The sequence below is a fragment of the Macaca mulatta genome, chromosome 4 (genome assembly GCF_049350105.2).
Source record: "Macaca mulatta isolate MMU2019108-1 chromosome 4, T2T-MMU8v2.0, whole genome shotgun sequence".
Lineage (NCBI taxonomy): Eukaryota > Metazoa > Chordata > Mammalia > Primates > Cercopithecidae > Macaca > Macaca mulatta.
In genome coordinates this window covers 156,748,963-156,765,327 of record NC_133409.1, presented here as the reverse complement: position 1 = coordinate 156,765,327, position 16,365 = coordinate 156,748,963, and the positions used below count along the sequence as shown (strand labels likewise).

The window sequence follows — 16,365 nt, the reverse complement described above, 5'->3', positions numbered from 1 at the left end:
TCGAACTCCTGACCTCAAATAATCAGTCTGTCTTAGCCTCCCAAACTGCTGGGATTACAGGCATGAGCCATCTCGCCCTGCCAAAACTTTTTTTTTTTTTTCTCTTGAGACAAAGTCTTACTCTGTCACCCAGGCTTGAGTGTAATGGTGTGATTATGGCTCACTGCAGCCTTGAACTCCCAGGCTCAGCTTCCCAAGTAGCTGGGACTACAGGTGCATGCCATCAAGCCTGGCTAATTTTTTAATTTTTGTAGAGACTGGGTTTTGCCATGTTGCCTAGGCTGGTCTCGAACTGCTGGACTCAAGTGATCCACTGTGCTTGGCCTTACAATGTGTTTTAAATGTTCAGAGGAAGGAGATATTTTTTTTTCTTTGTCTAGAAGAATAAAAGAAGGCTTCACTGACAAGATGACATTTGAAAACAAAAAAATCAATGAAGTAAAGCACCAAATCACAGTCCTGGCAGGAAATAGGGCACAGTCCAGGAAGGCAATTGAAGAGAGTTTAATGGAGGAACTGTATCCCAGACTTTCAGGTACAGACTGAAAAAGTACCCACTTGTAACTGGTGCACTTTCAGTTCTTGTCTTGTTTCAGAAAAGTTCCAGGAAGAAGACCAGTCCTGGCAAAACAAAAATGGGTTGGAACCAGAGATGCCTTAGTTGACGATATGAACTTTGGTGAACACTCATCATTACCGTACTAAAATCCCCACCCAGGGAAGGGCTTATTCACCATCTTCTGTACATTCAATGTATTTGGTGGCTGCCTCATGTAGCTTCGGGGTCCAAAATCTGAGAGACTGGTGTATCCCAGAGGTAGTTTTCTGTTGCCACACACTCCAGTCAGCAGGAATGGCGGTTGTAACTCCTGTACAGTAGTTCTACCTTCTCCACAGTTCTGTTTTCTGCAGTTTGACTTGCTCCTGGCCAAACTTGGTCTAAAAATTTTAAATGAAAAACTTCAGAAATAAACAATTCATAAGTTTTAAATTGCAAGTGACTCTGGGTAGGATGATGAAATACCACCCTCTCCAGGATATGAATCATCCCTTTCTCCTGCGTATCCAAGCTGTGTATGCTACCTGCCCATTAGTCATTGACATCATCTGCCTGACATCCAACCACAGATGTTATCATGGCTCAGTGATCCAGGATCACCCAGGCAGATGATCTTCCTTCTGATGTATCATGAGGTCAACAGTAGCCTAACGTTCCGTCACAGTGCCTATTTCGCTCACCTCACTTCATCTCATCACTTAGGCATTTTATCACCTCATCGCAAGAAGAAGAAGGGGGAGTACAACACAAGATGATATTTTGAGAGAGAGACCACATTCACATAACTTTTATTACAGTGTATTGTTATAATTGTTCTACTTTAAGCTAGTGTTGTTAATCTTTCACTGTACTTAATTTATAAATTAAACTTTGCCATAGGTATGTCTATGATAAACATAGTATATATAGTGTTTGACACTATCTATAGTTTCAGGCATCCACTGGGGGTCTTGAAATGTGTTGCCCGAGGATAAGTGGGGACTACTCTAATGCCATCAGGCTAGCAGGTTCTAAAGGTTTTAATGGCAGTCCCTGGACCATGGCTTATTTAACTGCTTCCAAGGCCCACTGCTACAAAGGGCCCCATTCAAAGTTGGTGGCTTTGTTAGTCACCCTGACTTAGGGGAGCAAAAGAACACTCAGATGGGGTACATGCTGTCTCCAATGCCCCAGTACCCAAAGAGGCCTACCAGCTGTTGGACCCCCTTTTTATTAGTGGATGCCTCCAAGATTAATTTTTTTTGCTTGGTTGTATCTAGAATACTTTTTTGGCTTACTGCCAATGTGGCCTTCACATTTAGCCCACGGACAGTCCATTGTTAGTCTCCAAGCCTTTTTGACTAGCCAAACTGAGCTGTTACATTATGACAGGGTAGTTTGTAGCATTTCTATTTGTAACAATAATTAACACAATAATGTCCTGTTCTTCAGTTAGTATGCAGTACTGTTTTGCTGAATAACCCATTGGGGCTTGGGTGGCTTAGGTGGCAGGCAGGCATGGATATGCCCCACCGTAATGGCTGGAATTCTTAGCTGTGAGCGGGCACACCCCTCAGGCAGTGGTGATGTGCTGGGCCCCAAGCAGCCAAAATGTCAATGACTATAAGACATTCAGCCACAGGAACCAAAGTCACTGGCACCTCAAATGGCCAGAGGCACCCCTCAGCAGATAAGCACCATAGGTCACTGCTTTTGTCCCCAAGCCTCTTAATGTCACCAATTTAATTTTTCCCTTAAGGATACCTGGAAATATTGCCACGTGGGTTCCAATATCTAAGAACCCCAGAAAAATCTGAATTCCCTTTTTCCCCCTTTTTATCTTTTAAAGGAATATTATTAATTTTAAAAGCAGGGACCATGCTAATCTTCTCTATGTCATTCCAATTTCAGTATATGTGCTGCCAAAGCAAGTAGGTCTTTTTTTTTTTTAATTTTTTAAATTTTAAATTTTGTGAGCACATAGTAAGTGGATATATTTAAGGGGTACATGAGACATTTTGGTACAGGCACGCAATCTGTAATAATCACATCATGGAAAATGGGGTATCCATCCTTTCAAGCATTTATCCTTTGTGTTAAAAACAATCCAATTATACTCTTATTTTAAAATGTACAATTAAAATATTATTTTAATCATAATCATATTATAGTCTATATATAGTTGTGCTGTCAAACATTAGGTCTTTTTCATTCTTTTGGTTTCTTTTTTTTTTTTTTCAGATGGAGTTTTGCTCTTGTTGCCCGAGCTGGAGTGCAATGGCACAGTTTTGGCTCACTGTGACATCCGCCTCCTGGGTTCAAACGATTCTCTTGTATCAGCCTCCCGCGTAGCTGGGACTACAGGCACATGCCACCATGCCCAGCTAATTTTGTATTTTTAGAAGAGATGGGGTTTCATCATGTTGGCCAGGCTGGTCTTCAACTACTGACCTCAGGTGATCCACCCTTCTCAGCCTCTCAGAGTGTTGGGATTACAGGCATGAGCCACCACATCCGGCCCTTTTTCATTAACCATCCAACCCCACGTCCTCTTGCACTTCCTCCCACTCCTACTACCCTTCCAAGCCTCTGGTAACCATTCTTTTATTCTCTATCTCCATGAGTTCGATTGTTTTGATTTTTAGATCCTGCAAATAACTGAGAACATCCAAAGTTTGTCTTTCTGTTCCTGGCTTATTACAAGAACTCCTGGTTTAGCTTGACAGGAATATAGAGTGACTGACTTCCAGTGGGGAGGGAACCAGAGACCTTGGCCCCATTCCCAACTGGGTCATTCAGCCTGAGGCATTTGGATTTGATCGAACCTCTTTGATAGAACCATGGCTTATTGATGAAGTGGAAGGAGTGATACCTGAAGTACCCAGCCCAGGGTGTAGACATCAACCTAGAAGGGTGCAGGAGCTAGACAAACACACCACCCAGGCTGCAGAAGATTTAGCTGGCTATTCTCCGTATTTATTCTTTGGATAATGAGTTTCCGCTCTGTAAATGCCCTTATGAACTGTGTTTGGTTTCCTCTCAGATGCCTCAGGGACCACCAGAGGACCTCTTCCTCTTCCCTCTCAGGGACCTAAGGGGTCATCTGAATATCCATTTCTTGAGTTCTCTAGCTCTCGAGAATGAACAACCATACAAGTGGCCAACAATTAGAGGGCGGCTTGCCACTGTCCTATTCTATATTTTTTTCTCTCTGCCTCAGTCGGTGCAGCCAGTTCACTCATATCCGCAGGGTTGGGGGTGACCTATGTCCTGTTTACAAAAAGAGTCAAACTGTAAAACATTTGAAGAGATTTATTCTCAGCCATCTCAGCCAAATATGAGTGACCAATGGCCTGTGACACAGCCCTCAGGAGATCCTGAAAACATGTGCCCAAGGTGATCAGGGCACAGCCAAGTTTTATACAGTTTAGGGAGGCATGAGACATCAATCAAATACACGTAAGAAATTCATTGGTTGGGTCTGGAAAGGCAGGACAATTCGAAGCTGAGAAAGGGTGGTGGGGTGAGGGTGTGGCTTCCTGGTTATAGGTAGATTTAAACATTTTGTGATTGGCAACTGGTTGAAACAGTTATTATCAATAGAAAGGAATGTCTGGGTTATGATGATAAGAGGTTGTGGAGAACAAAGCTTTATTATGCAGCTGAAGCCTTCGGGTAGCAGGCTTCAGAGAGACTAGATTGTAAATGTTTCTTATCAGACATAAGATATGTGTTGATGTTAATGCTGGTCAGTTTTCCTGAAAGCCAAACTTGCATGGGGTATAATGAGGCATGTCTGACCCTTTTTTCCTGTCATGGCCTAAACCAGATAATCAGGGTGAACTTTGGAATGCCCTGGCCAAGAGGAGAGATCCATTCAGAAGGTTAGAGGCCTTCGAATTTTATTGTTGGCTTATAATCTCACCTCTCATTCTTCCTTTCATAAATCATCCAGCTGCTTGTCCAGCTCCTGCACCACTCTAGGTTGATGTCTACACCCTGCGCTGGGTACTTCGGGGTATCACTCCTTCCACTTCATCAATAAGCCATGGTTCTATCAAAGAGGGCCCTGCTCACTGCACCAATTTTGTGAACCACATTCACCATGCACTGGTGAATTTTGTGAACCTGCCTGAGCCTGGTGAGACAGAAGACACTAACATGCAACAAGTTACATAAAGCAAATGTATTACTTACAGATAGGAAGCAAGAGACAACAGAAGCCTAGAATCCATTGTGTGCCTGCTCCCCAAGGCTTGTAAAAGCTGCCTTGGGTGGATGGAGCTTCAATTGCACATGCCCTACTGGTGTTGCAGCTGAGGGTCCCCCAAAGCAGCTTACTCCAGGCTCCATACATCAGGGGTCACGGGAATCACCAGGCTAAACCTCATCCTACTTCCAGGGAGAGAGGAACAAAGCTCTAGCTGTCTTAGCAGTTCCTCCTTAATTCAAGACGTTACATTTTTTAGGAGAGCCAGGAGCCAGGCCCAGGCTGTTTCAGACAGTTCCTACCTACCTCAGAATATGGGCATTCCCACACACTCTACAGTTGCTCTTCAGACTACAAGCAAGAAATGGAGGAGAACTGGGTCAGTCCCTGGCCACCTGGAGAACAGTCCTGCAGAAAGAAGTCACACCAGTGAAACTGCCTGCCAAGAGGAAACAACTTTATTGACAAGTATGTGAGCAAGAAATCAATTGCTATTAGGTTAAGCCATTGAAACTTACTATTTTTCTTTCTTTTTTCTCTTTTTTTTTTTTTTTTTTTTTGAGAAAGGGTATCACTCTGTAGCTCATGTTGAAGTACAGTGGCATGTTAATGGCTCACTGTAGCCTTGACCTTCCAGATCCAAGCAATTTTTGAGTATCTAGAACCACAGGTGCACACCACCATGCCCAGCTAATTTTCAAATTTCTCTAAGGAGACAGGATCTCCCTATGTGGTCCAGGCTGGTCTCAAACTTTTAGGCTTAGGTGATCCTTCCACCTCTCAACATCCCAAAATGTTAGGATTACAGGCATAAGCCATCTCGCCCAGCCTGAAACTTTTAAATATGTTTGTTACAGAAGCTGACACTACTCTTAACAGGATACATACCTTGCATGTTCAATAATGAATATATAGAAATAGCAACAGTTTTCAGGGGAGCATTGTCTTTGAGGACTAAACTCTGACTTTTTTTCTTATCTTGGCCAAATTCCTCCCTAAGGGACCTGGGGAGTCACCCCTACAAACCGTAAAGTTTCATCAGAGGGGTTTTATTTAACCCTATATGACGTGGTTTGCTTTCCAACCTGGCTCTGGCAGTATCTCACATAATAAATAAGAAAATAAATCAAAATATTTTAGCCCCAAATATATTTCCTTGTCATATCTTGAAATGGCCCTACAAAGTTGTCTCTTGTGGGGGAAAAAAAAAATCTACATTTTTTTTTTTTTTTTTTTTTTGAGGCGGAGTTTCGCTGTTGTTGCCTGGGCTGCAGTGCAATAGCATGATCTTGGCTCACTGCAACCTCTGCCTCCCGGGTTCAAGCGATTCTCCTATCTCAGCCTCCTGAGTATCTGGGATTACAGGCACATGCCACCACAGCTGGCTAATTTTTTTGGTATTTTTAGTAGAGACAGGGTTTCATCATGTTGTTCAGGCTGGTCTCGAACTCCTGACCTCAGGTGATCCACCTGCCTCGGCCTCCTAAAGTGATGGGGTTACAGGTGTGAGTCAACGTGCCTAGCCCACTCTTTTCCTTTCCTTTTTTTTTTTTTTTTTTTTGTTTTCTTTCTTTTCTTTTTTTTGTTTTTGAGATAGAGTCTTGCTGTTTTTCCCAGGCTGCACTGAGTAGTGTGATCTCGGCTCACTACAACCTCTGTCTCCGGGATCAAGTGATCCTCCTGCCTCAGCCTCCAGAGTAGCTGGGACTACAAGCATGCACCTCCACACGCAGCTAATTTTTCTATTTTTATTTAGTTATTTATTCTGAGATGGAGTTTGGTTCTTGTTGCCCAGGCTGCAGTGCAATGGTATGGTCTCAGCTCACTGAAAACTCTACCTCCTGAGTTCATGTGATTCTCCTGCCTCAGTCTCCTGAGTAGTTGGGGTTACAACAATGAGCCACCATGCCTGGCTAATTTTTGTGTATTTTTAGTAGAGATGGGGTTTCACCATGTTGCCTAGGCTGATCTCGAACTGCTGGACTCAAGTGATCCACTGTGCTTGGCCTTACAATGTGTTTTAAATGTTCAGAGAAAGGAGAGATTTTTTTTTTTTCCTTTGTCTAGAAGAATAAAAGAAGGCTTCACTGACAAGAGGACATTTGAAAACAAAAAATTCAGTGAAGTAAAGCACCAAATCATAGTCCTGGCAGGAAATAGGGCACAGTCCAGGAAGGCAATTGAAGAGAGTTTAATGGAGGGACTGTATCCCAGACTTTCAGGTACAGACTGAAAAAGTACCCACTTGTAACTGGTGCACTTTCAGTTCTTGTCTTGTTTCAGAAAAGTTCCAGGAAAAAGACCAGTCCTGGCAAAACAAAAATGGGTTGGAACCAGAGATGCCTTAGTTGACGATATGAACTTTGGTGAACACTCATCATTACCGTACTAAAATCCCCACCCAGGGAAGGGCTTATTCACCGTCTTCTGTACATTCATTGTATTAATATGTAGAAGCACGATGGGTACTATGCCTGTGCTGCCTTTATTCCACCTCTACATACAATGACTTAGCTAAACAGCCTAAGAAAAACCCTGTTTTCACCTTTGCTCTGGAGGCACTGCTTTGGAGAATTATCCCTTGGGTTCGACTTGTTCCAAGTAATAAAATCCTCTTGTTAAAACCTCCTTGATTGTGTCCTTGGACTGTCACTTGCCAACCATCTACCCCTTAAGTAGGTAACAAGATCGTTTGCAAAGACTAGGGAAAGGCTTTTGTCACCAACAACAGGTGGTGATGTACCCTGAGGCCACAGCCATGGGTCTGAAGAAGCAAGGAAAAAGCATTTTCAAAGTGCGTAAGACTTGTAGCCACAATAGAGGGTCCTGACAGGAGCTGTGGCTTCTACCGTACCACTGTCATCTGCTGCCTGTAGGGAGGGAGGTGGGGGGATAGATATCCTGAAGTCTCTGCCTTCTACCCTTTGGAGGATCCCCACCAGAAGCAAAGGCTGCTGACACAGTTCTCAGAAGTCAGCCCCTGGGGCTCAGAGCAGGCTGGAAAAGAACAGAGAATGGAAGCTGGGAGGAAGAGGAAAGTAGAGCTAAAGAATAACCAGCCCAGGTATCCCCCTGCAAGGATTTGCACTCTAGAGGGAGAGCTAGATGTTAATAAATAACTACCTTAATGGGTAAATTGGAGTAAGAGTTATTAGAGTAATAGATAATGTTTACTGAGCATCATGCACCAGACACTGCATGAAAGGCTTCACATGTATACCATTGCTCCATCTTTGCAACCTTCCTATGAAGCTGTCATTACAATTAAGCCCATTTTATAGAGGAGGCTTACAGGGGATAAATAATATGCCCAAGATGACCCAGCCAGTGAGGCTGGCTGAGCTAAATGTGAATCCAGACGGTGTAAGCCTGGAGCTCACACTCAACCAAAATGCCATGCTTTTTGGTCAAGAGCACAGTTACTGCTGGCATCTGGATCTGTTGGATTTAAATGCTGCCACAGCAGGAGACAGGTTCAGATTTTGAAGAGAAGCTTGCAGAGCATTTATCCCTCCAAAGTTTACTAAGGCTATTAATAGTTGATGACTTACTTGATCTCTATCTTTTCTGGGTCCCAACTGCTCTGGAGCTTCATTTCAGTAGCTTTGCCCATTCCACCTGCCCTCCATTAATGTTCTCTTAATAGGAAAATTACATATTTCTCTGACTTCATCTGTACCTGAACTTGCTCCCTAGCAACTGCCACCTGACCCTATGCCCCCACCACCTGATCTTTTTGCAAATCCCTGTAGGACCAAAGAATTAAAAAGTGTCTAGCAGATGCAATTTGCATTGTGCTTTTTGTGGTGGGTTGTCCTATTTTTTTATTTTTTTGAGGCAAAGTCTTGCTCTGTCGTCCAGGTTGGAGTGCTGTGGTCCAACCTCGGTTCACTGCAACCTCTGCCTTCTAAGCTCAAGCAGTTCTCTTGCCTCAGCCTCTTGGGTAGGTGGGATTACAGGCATGTGCCACCACATCTGACTAATTTTTGTATTTTTAGTAGAGATGGGGTTTTGCCACGTTGGTCAGGCTGGTCTCAAACTCCTGACCTCAAGTGATCTGCCTGCCCCGGCCTCCCAAAGTGCTAAGATTGCAGGTGTGAGCCGCTGTGCCTGGACTGCAGGGGGGTTGTTTTAATACAAAATTGCTTTTCTTCAGCTTGTTCTCCATTTCCAGGGCCCCCATCCACATTATCTGCTCTTTCCCAAGCACACACTTGAAGTATCCCGGCAGGCCTGTTGAGTTCAAAGACCCCATGCAAGGTGTCCTGAGAGCCAGAGTGACAGTACTATGATGAGGCTGACCCTAGACTTGCTTATTTCTCTGAAAACAACTCTATCTTACATCACAAATACAGGGGAAAGGGGTGCACAGTCCAGAGTTCATCCCTGTTGTAATCTGCTTCAGCAGTAGCTGCTGCTGGTGCTGGGAGTGGGGTGTGGGGTAGGGGTGGTTGTAGTGATGGGCATCTCAACCAGACACAAACCTATGTGGAACCCTCAGGAAGGCTCAGCCAATAGCAATACATGACTCGGCTGCTGAAGACTCTCCTGCTTGTGACTGTATTCCAGTTTGAGATACAGGAACAAGGACAGTCCTGACTAAAGCCCTGGCCCAGCCCAGCAAAGTGATCCAAAGATTGAATCAATAGCGGAAACAAAGATGTGTTTGAGAGTGGGCTGTGGCGAGACTGTCAGGTAGATATGCATAAAGAAGATAGAAGAATGGGAACATGAGTTCAGAGGGTACCTTGAGGGCTCTGCCTAACTCTTCTCTTAACCCCTCTACCCATCCTCTGTGTCTAGTTCACAGCAAATAGGTAGGAGTCTCTGCTTGTAAATGGAGCCCAGCTCCACTTGTCTCCTAGAACCAGTATGGAGGGAGGGGCAGGGAAGAATCATAAAATCAAAATATTAGAAATACCAGGGACCTTAGAGGTGATCTAGCAAAGTCCAGCCAAGCAGTCTAAGATGGAACTGAAGCCCAGCCATTTTAAGGGGCTAGCTCCAGATCACACAGTTTAGTGTCAGGTCTGAAATGAGGCCCTGAGATATCTGCCTGTGACCTGTAGTGTCTCCCTAGGGATTTAGACAATTTTCCTATTCCAATGCAGTAGCAGTCCCCAGAAAAATAATAATTTTAAAATATCTCATATTTTTTAAAGGGGGGAGGCGTTGTGGAATAGAATATGGAGAGACTGAGAAAATTTTCCCAACTCAGAAACATAATATTTTCTTTTTTTTTTTTTTTTTTTTTGAGACGGGGTCTCACTCTGTCACCCAGATTGGAGTGCAAGATCGAGTACGATCTTGGCTCACTGCAACCTCCGCTCGGCTGGGTGCAGTGGCTCATGCCTGTAATTCCAGCACTTCAGGAGGCCGAGGCGGGGGGATCACCAGAGGTCAGGAGCTCGAGACCAGCCTGGGCAACATGGTGAAATCCTGTCTCTACAGAAAATACAAAAATCAGCCAAGCGTGGTGGTGGGCGCCTGTTATCCCAGCTACTCAGGAGGCTGAGGCAGGAGAATCACTGGAACTCAGGAGGCGGAGGTTGCAGTGAACCAAGATTGCGCCCATGCACTCCATCCTAGGCGACAGAGATAGACTCCCTCTGAAAGAAAATAATAATAATAATAATAATGTTTTCATGATGCTATGTTGATATCTGCTTCATTTTAACATATTCAGAGGCTGCTGGCCATAGTCACATGTGAAACTTAGGAATAAAGTAATAGAACCACGGGAAGCACTTGTATGTCTATTGACTTATGTGCTCACAACTATACAGATAATAATTGGGGGCATATGTAATCCACGTTTCTCAATTGACTGACAGTTGTCAGAGGCCAATGATCTGCTGTTGCTATTCATCATGCCTTCTAGCCGCCTCCACATTCTAAGGCAACTACGATATGTGAGAAGAAATTGATAGGTCACCAAAGTGTGGTATCATATGTATACGTTCTATATTATAGAGCACATATGATTTAACAACAACAAAATAGCTTTCCAGGCCAAATGCAGTTGCTCATACCTGTAATCCCAGCACTTTGGGAAGTCTAGGCAGGAGGATCACTTGAGCCAGGACCTCGAGACCAGCCTGGGCAACATAGTGAGACCCTGTCTCTATTTAGAAAAAAAAAAAAAAGCTTTCTAAACACATCCGAGAACTGTAGAAATCACTGTGGTCTAACCACCTCATTTATAAATGAAACCACTGATGTTCAGAGAGGAAGTGATTTGCCTATGGCTACCCAGGTTTTGTCCTGGGATGACGATTTAATCCTTAAAATAATAATCTGCTTATGAGTTCTCTGATTTTAAAAGTAATTTCTTTTTATTCCGGAAAATGAGAAAAATAAGGAACTTTTTTGGAGGTTCTAGCAAGGGGGTGAGTGCAGCTACTCATATATCCTTGAACAAAGAATGATCCGGCTGAGCGTGGTGGCTCCTGCTTGTAATCCTAGCACTTTGGGAGCCCAAGGTGGGCAGATCACTTGATGTCAGGAGTTGGAGACCAGCCTGGCCAATGTGATGAAACCTCGTCTCTACTAAAAATACAAAAATTAGCTGGGTGTGGTGGTACATGTCTGTAGTCCCAGCTACTTGGGAGGCTGAGGCAGGAAAATTGCTTGAACCTGGGAAGCGGAGGTTGCAGTGAGCCAAGATTGCACCACTGCACTCCAGCCTGGGTGACAGAGTGAGACTCTATCTCAAAATAATAATTAATTAATTAATTAATTAAATTAAAAACTAAGAATGAGTCTCCTCTATTGGGGAAGGTCATCCTCTTTGAGCACAGTTTCAAGAGAGAGAAACTTCCTAATGCTCAGCAGCAAGTTTTTTCTATTGCTTAGCCCCAGGCCCCCTCACAAGCATGGACGGCTTCCCCAACTTTTTCTTTCTTTCTTTTCTTTCTTTTTTTTTTTTTTTTTTTTTGAGACAGAGTCTTGCTCTGTTGCCCAGGCTAGAGGGCAGTGGCGCGATCTCAGCTCACTGCAGCCTCCACCTCCCAGGTTCAAGTGATTCTCCTGCCTCAACCTCCTGAGTAGCTGAGATTACAGGCGCACACCACCACACCTGGCTAATTTTTGTATTTTTAGTAGAGATGGGGTTTCACTACATTGATCAGGCTGGTCTCGAACTTCTGACCTTGTGATCCGCCCGCCTCGGCCTCCCAAAGTGCTGGGATTACAGGCATGAGCCACCACACCCAGTCTCTTTCTTCTTTTATTGCAGACCCCTGGGATTCACTTTACCATGGTCCTTCTCTCAACAGCAGCCACCAGCAAACCACTTAACCCCTTGGGCTCCTTCTTCCCTTCAACCAAGAGCAACTACCATCCTTTTCATTTCTTTTTTCTTTTTTGAGACAAGGTCTCACTCTGTCACCCAGGCTAGAGTGTAGTGGCATGATCTCGGCTCACTGAAGTCTCTGCCTACGGGGTTTAAGCAATTATCCCACCTCAGCCTTTGGAGTAGCTGGGACTACAGGCATGTGCCACCACGGCCGGTTAATTTTTGTATTTTTTGTTAGAAATGGGATTTCACCATGTTGGCCAGACTGGCCTCAAAATCTTGACCTCAAGTGATCCGCCTACCTTGGCCTCTCAAAGTGCTGGGATTACAGAAATGAGCCAACACGCCCAGACAGAAATGTTAAAATTTTTTAAAAATTATTTTAGTGCCAATTTAAATCTAAAAAGCGTAACCTAAGCAGACTCTCTATCATCTGGTTGACATCCTTATAATCAACTATTGTGGAGTGGTTCCAGTTTCCAAGGAAACTACTGTTTATTATCGTATCAGTGACAAATGACTTCCCTAATAACAAGTTTTACCTTTTAATGCTGCATTTTTTAACTAGTTCCCATCTCTCTCAGGAGTTAGAAGATATATTTTCAGATGTATTATAAAAATTAGTTTTTGTCTAAATAAGTTTTTTACATAACTCAGCTGAAGAAACCCTGGCCTAAAAGATGAAGTTCAGCTTTCTTGGACTTTTTTTCTTTTCTTTTTTTTTCTTTTTTTTTTGAGATGGAGTCTTGCTGACTCTGTCGCCCAGGCTGGAGTGCAGTGGTACTATCTCAGCTCACTGCAACCTCTGCCTTCCGGGTTCAAGTGATTCTCCTGCCTCAGCCTCCCGAGTAGCTGGAGCTACAGGCACCCGCCACCACACCTGGCTAGTTTTTGTATTTTTAGTAGAGACAGGGTTTCACCATATTGGCCAGGCTGGTCTTGAACCCCCGACCTTGTTATCCACCCACCTCGGCCTCCCGAAGTGCTGGGATTACAAGTGTGAGCCACTGTGTCTGGCTTCCTTGGACTTTTTATCTGCACTGAAGGCACTCAGTGGTCCAGACCACCTACTTCTGCTCTACCTTTGGATATCCTGGCCATGTGCCACCCCTCAGCCTGACCACAACACCTGCAGTGCCCCAAACACACCATGCAGTTTCATGCCTTTACACCCATTTCCTCTCCCTAGTCAACACACCTGGGTGACCCCTATTCTACCCACTCAGACAGGATAGGCTCCATGACCTTTCTGCAACTCTATTTTTCTCATCTAGAAATAGAGTTAATGACATCTACTTCTCTAGCAGATGTTTAGGAATGAGATACGGTGTGGAGAGCACCTGGTAGGAACACAGCGCATATCTGTGATAGTGACTGTTAGCCGTTATCCTCATCACCACATCCTTTCCCCACACCTCAGATAGTGTCATAGTCTACCACCTCAGAGAGAAAATAGAAAAGGGAGGTCCCAAACTTCCTGCTCCATCACCTACACCTGCCCCTCCTGATCTGTTTCCTCTGATTTCAACAAGCAGGTGTTCTTTCTCCTGTCTCAGGCTAATTCTGCAACCACATTAGGGAGACCCCCACCCCAGCTTCCCTCGGGCTTCTCTATTTGGCCAATTCATTAATTCATTCATTCGACAAGGATCCATGAACGCTAACTATGTGCCAGTCACTATTCCAGGTGGTGGAGTCATAGAAGTGAACAAAACAGAAAGTTCTCATTCAAAAACAACACAACTTGTGGTAGGAGGCAGACAGGAAACAAAATAAGTAGTAATATATATGATGTGTTGGATGATGATAAGTGCTCAGCAGAGAAATAAACCTGGAATAGCAGAACTAGCATTTCTTTCCAAAGGGGTCTTTTTCTGTTGTTCAGGCTAGAGTGCATTGGAGTGATCATAGCTCACTGCAGCCTAATTTTTTTGAAAGACAGGGATCTTGCTATGCATATTGCCCAGATTCTTGAATTCCTGGCTTCATGCAATTCTCCTCCCTTGATCTTTCAAGGCCCTGTGATTATATGTGTAAACCCTCTTGCCCAGTTGGAAGTTACAGTTTAAAATAGGGTGGTTACAAGCAAGGGGAGCGAGGCACAGAATACCTGGGAGAAAAGCATTCCAAGTTGAGAGAACAGCAGTGCCAGAGCACAGAGTCAGAAGCACTGTGGTATATGTGAAGAATAGCAATGAGGCTGGGGTGGCCGGAGCACACAGGGTGACCAGGAGAATAGGAGGTGACAAAGCCAGAAGGGGTTGAGGGCCAGATCACATATGGCCTTGAAAGTCATCATGCTGACCTGGGCTTTACCTCTGAGAGGGGAGTCACTGGAAGGTTAGAGCAGATAAAGGACTGGACTTACTTAGGTTTTAAGAAGTTACTTCACATGCTAGACTGATATGGGCTGTGGGTAGGGCTGGTGGATGGAGGCCTGAAGACCCAGCTGGGAGCTACTGCAGTGATCCAGGGGAAAGATGCAGATGACTTGTACCAGGGAGGAGCCATGAAAATGTTATGATGCTGGATTTATTTTCAAGACAGAATAAAAAGACTTTGCTGATAAATTTATGGGTGGGGTGTGAAAAAGAAGGGCATCAAGGGTGACCACAAGGTTTTGGTCCAAAGAAACTGTACAGATGGAGTTGCCACTTACTGAGATGGGGAAAATGAGGGAGAAGCCAGTTGTGGAGGCCAGGGCAGGAGCCAGCACAGAATCCAAAGGTCACTTTTGGATATGTTCGGGTGGAGGAGCGTACTAGAGATCGCTGCAGAGATGTAGAGTAGGCCGGTCAATAGTAAGTGTGCAGTCCAGGCAATGGGTCAGGGCTGGAAACACAAGTTATTCTCTTTATATTCGTGTTTGTTGCCACTGCCTGTTTCACTTACCTAATGCATCAGTGATTTATTGCTGCATAACAAATTACCACAAACTTAGTGGTTTAAAACAGCATACTTCTCCAGCCTGGCCAACATGACAAAACCCCATCTCTACTAAAAACGCAAAAAATAAAAGATAAGAAATTAGCCTAGCGTGGTGGCACACACCTATAATCCCATTTACTTGGTAGGCTGAGGCACAAGAATCTCTTGAACCCAGGAAGCAGTGGTTGCAGTGAGCCAAGATTGTGCCACTGCACTCCAGCCTGGTCAATAGAGCAAGACTCTGTCTCAAAAATAAATAAATAATAGTACACTTTCATCACTTCAGTTTCTGTGGGTCAGAAGTCCAGGCAGAGCTTAGTGGGCTTCTCTAATCAGAACTTCACAAAGCAAAAGTCAAGGTGTTGGTCAGGCTATAGCCTCATCTAGAGTCTTGACTATAGGAAAATCCTTTTTCCAGAAAACTCAGGTTGTTGACAGAATTTATTTATTTACAGTTGTGGGACTGAGGGCCCCAACTCCCTGCAGGTTGGGGCTGGAGGCTGCTCTCAGCTCCTACAGGCCTTCTTAGCTCCCTGCTGTGTGCATCTCCCAGGATGACTACTTTCCTATTCAAAGCCAGCCAGGAAGACAGAGCCTCTGGAGTGGGTCAGCTAGCAAGACAGTCTTACACATCATAATGCAATCATGGAAGGGACATCCCATCAGCTTTACCATATTTTATTGGTTAACAGCAAGCCATAAAAATTGTTCCTGCCAGGTAGAATAACTTTCCAGCCATCAAATCCAGTATACACACTGTCCTTTCTCCATCGACCTGAGTAAATCTTCCTGCCTATTTGGCATCTGCTTCATCAGTCCCCAGGGTCCTCTTTTGGTCTTTCCCTATTCACGGATACTCCTCAGAATTCTTGCTCTACTTGCTTCATAACTGCTGATATTCCTTTACGCTTTGGTCCCAGGGTGGGCTACTGTACCTCCAGGTCCAAAGTCTATGTTCTAGGCAAGAGGAAGAAGGAAGTAGGGAGAGTGTACCCTCACACTCCCAGCTATTTTGGCCTCCCTTTGAAGGATTTCTGGGAGAAGTGCAAGCCCACAACTTTCACCTACAAACCATTGGCTCCAACTTAGTCCCTTGGCCTCCCCTATCTACAAGGGGGAAGAGCAGGTTGCAGCACCCAAGAAAATTAGGCCTTATCACTAAGAAGAAGGCAGCATGCACGCTGCAGAAGCAACCAGCCATCTCAAGCAGATACCACACAGCCTAAATTCAAACTGTTGCAATATAATCAAATCCCATCAGCTCCAGTCACATATTAGCCCTAGGAGCTTTCTGGCTTGCAACCCAAAAAAGTGTGTTTTGAGGTCCTAAGCCACAGGGAGAACCAGATTGTCCTATAAACTCCTTACAAGATGGTGTAAAGGAAATGAGCC

The 16,365-nt window shown here is 44.4% G+C and overlaps 1 pseudogene; it reads right to left on the bottom strand.

Moving 5' to 3' along the window:
- Positions 1-2,383: 2,383 nt before the first annotated feature.
- LOC114677846 (U6 spliceosomal RNA) lies at positions 2,384-2,469 on the bottom strand (annotated as a pseudogene).
- Positions 2,470-16,365: the final 13,896 nt, after the last annotated feature.